This window comes from Stegastes partitus, unplaced genomic scaffold (assembly GCF_000690725.1).
Source record: "Stegastes partitus isolate 25-593 unplaced genomic scaffold, Stegastes_partitus-1.0.2 Scaffold2133, whole genome shotgun sequence".
Taxonomy (NCBI): domain Eukaryota; kingdom Metazoa; phylum Chordata; class Actinopteri; family Pomacentridae; genus Stegastes; species Stegastes partitus.
The window spans coordinates 16,848-20,026 of record NW_007579864.1 but is presented as its reverse complement, the minus strand read 5'-3'; the positions used below and the strand labels follow the sequence as shown (position 1 = coordinate 20,026).

Below are 3,179 nucleotides of genomic sequence, written 5' to 3'. Positions count from 1 at the left end.
CTGTCGTTTGTTTTCCTCGTAGCTGTCAAACTCAGCTCTAGCGCCTGGATGCGCCGTTCATGGTCAGAACCTTGTTCCTCTGCAACGACCAGCCTTTCAGTCAGCGCCAGTTGTGTGTTCATCAGAGTTTCAATCTAGGAGGTCGAATCGCTTATTCATTGATTCGAGAATCTTTTCAGATAACTTACCCCACACAGGCGGCGAGTCTGGCTCCGCGTCGGGCCCATGCTCCACAGCTGATTCAAATTGTTTGGTGATCTTTGTTTGGCCCATACCAGGCATTTTGCCGCTTACCAAGTTAACTTTCCTTCACCAAGCACCAACCAAAACGATCAAGGTTTAAAGCTCCGCTACTTTTCTTGGCCAGTCGTAAATTAGACGGCGAGATTAATGAAAAAACGATATTATTCCACCCGGAGCACTGAGAGACCTGTCTAGCCCTTACTAGCTCCGCCCCATCCTGGTCATTTGCTTCTTGTTGTTGAGAATATAATTTTTGAAAGAATGACCTCAGACACTGCTGGATTATTTCCTGTTCAAAGACTATCTCATTTGTCTCAGGGTTCCTACTTTTGTACAGTGCACTATCAGCCTGTTTTTTCTTTAATTTATAAGCTAACAATTTGGATGCTTTGCCACCTACTGCCCAGTATTTTTGTTTCAGAAAAAACAGTTTCTTTTGTATTTCTTGTGTATATATTTCATCAATGTCCTTTCTGATTTTTTTTACTTTTTGTTCCATCTCCAGATCCATATTCTCTTGATGTTCTCTTTGTAATTGCTTCAGTTGTGACTGCAAATTATTTAACTTTTCTTGTCTTAATTTTTTTCAAGTAAGCTGAGCGTGCAATGATTTTTCCCCTCATAAACGCTTTCAGTGCATCCCAAAGTAAGGGCAGCTCCACCTCCCCGGTATCGTTTAGTTCCAGAAATTGTCCTGCATAAAGGATCTCATTTTCCAGCTAAGCTTGTTTGGTCTACCACTTGGTCTTGTAGAGTCAAGTTTCTCGTTAAGTTTTATATTAAAATCACTGCCACATATAACAGTTCCTTCTGCCTCTGTGGTCATGAGACTAAGTATTTGCGTATAAACAGCCCACTCACTATTTGGAGGTACATAAACGTTTAAAAAAGTTATCAAATTTCCCTCTAGCCTGCCTTTGATCAGCACATATCTCCCCTCCTTATCTATTTTCTCAAGTGTATGTTCATAAGTGTAGGGTTTTGTAAGTGGGTGGAAAATAAGATGTACTTATTTTCACACCAAAGCAAATGATTGCATGAATTAAAATTATTAATACCAACCTTTAAATCAATCGTCCACCGATATAATTTCAGAGTCAGCACAATAGTTCTAATAAATTGTTTACTCTTGGTGATCAGTCAAGAGTGTTTTGTAAAGTTAAGGGAATTAACTTAGAGCTTAGGTAACTAAAGATCAGATACGTAAAGTGACTGGATGTAAGCTATAGAAAACACAGAAAACAACTGTGTACGCACAAAACATTTATTGCTAACTAAACAAACAAACAAATAACAACAACAAACATAGAATATAAAATACAAACAATGATGAAAATGCTGGTTGAGAATATGAGTGTGAAAACCTAATGTGGAACAGAGTGATGGCTTGGAGACTTAAAAGTCTTTTCATCCGAAGCAGCAGATAATCTGTTAAATTTGGAATATTGGTTGAGAGGCCAATTGTAATTATGAAACACCCGTTTAGAGATGAAAGCTCAATACTTGCCACGTCCTTGGATTGGGATGCGAGTGCAGCAACGTCTGATGCCTGATGGAGAGACGAGGCCTTCAGCTTCAGAGCAGGAAGATCAGGGTGTGGCAGTCAAAGTTGAGGACATGGAAGACCAAGTGAGCAGCTCTACTGCAGTTAGAAAATGCCACTGCTTTTCAGGTGAAGAGGCTTTTTAATGGTAAAACTACTGACCAATCACAGCGAGCTCCGCTCCCAGGGGGGGCTGTTAGATATGACACCCCAGTATCACAGGGAGGTCATGAGGTGGTCAGAGTTTTGCTCTGAAAGTAAGAATGTTCCTTCAGAACTATATGTACTTTCAATTATACAAAGTTAAAACTACTGAAAATAAATCTATCATATCTTGCGGTTCACAAAGAATCCAAACGTGATACATCTAGCTCGTACGGTTACAAAGATAATGCAGTTTTGGGATATATGATTATATAACAAGCTGATAAATTAAAGAAGGACTTATCCAACTGTAATTAAGCTTTGGAGTATTTATCAGGACATGATATAACACAACATTTAACAACTAAACTTAACATAAGATAATAAGGCACATCCTGTGGTGCTGTCTTCACTGTTCATTCATAAGTTCAGTTCTTAAGTCCATTTGTTGCCTACCACAGGAAATGAGGGGTCAGCAGGGCAATACGCTAAGCCCGGGGCACTTCATTACATCCTGGCCATCTGGACCATTAGTTAAGGTCTGAGTGGTGTTCCCCCCAAAAGTTTCTTTGTGTTAGATCCTTTGAAGCTCTGATAGGTGTGATAAGGGAATTCCTAAGGGAGGTCTGCTTCCTCCGGCTTCGACTCCTCCGAGTCTGCAGAGCTGATTTACATGGCCCTGTGACCTGCAGGACAGTTCTGTCTTTTTTTATGGCATGTGACTTGGGTGCTGGAAAGTTCAAATTAAGTTTTTTGAATCCTTTTGGGCATCTGTGTCTGTCCATATCCTACATAAGTAAGACAATTATTTATTAAAATTGCTAGCCCCCTTTTTTTTTTTTTACAAGATTTATGTGAGGACAAGTAGATGTGGCTGAAACCCTGTCTTCCCAATTTTACATGTTCTGACTCCCTCAGGTGTGTCTCCTGAAGGAAAGCAACATGTATTTTCTCCTTTTTCAGTTTGGATAATATCTTTCCCCTTTTTATTGGATTATGCACCCCGTTAACATTAAATGAAATTATTTTTATCCCTTGTGTATTTTGCATGCCCTATGCTGGAATTCTAGTTTTCCCTTTTTGTATGTGAGAGTATTTGACCATTCCACCACATGAACAAGTAACCTTACTGAACAACAGAATGAACAACAAAGAATTATTTTGGTTCTGTTTTGCATTTTAGTGGCTTCCAAACAACCAGTCTGAGCAAAGACTTTTTTAGAGCTGGGTGTAACTGGCTCTAAGGGAA

The 3,179-nt window shown here is 39.5% G+C and overlaps 1 protein-coding gene and 1 long non-coding RNA gene across 2 annotated transcripts in view; one reads left to right on the top strand and one right to left on the bottom strand.

Annotated features, from left to right (window-relative positions):
• LOC103374069 (acyl-coenzyme A thioesterase 4-like) overlaps positions 1-3,179 on the top strand; it is a 51,075-nt gene that overhangs the window by 38,442 nt on the left and 9,454 nt on the right. The gene's annotated exons all lie outside the window — the stretch shown is intronic.
• Positions 580-3,179, bottom strand: part of LOC103374070 (uncharacterized) — a 16,573-nt gene continuing 13,973 nt past the window's right edge. The window contains exon 3 of the long non-coding RNA XR_521106.1: positions 580-592. This is a non-coding gene — a long non-coding RNA (uncharacterized LOC103374070). The remainder of the gene's footprint in view (positions 593-3,179) is intronic.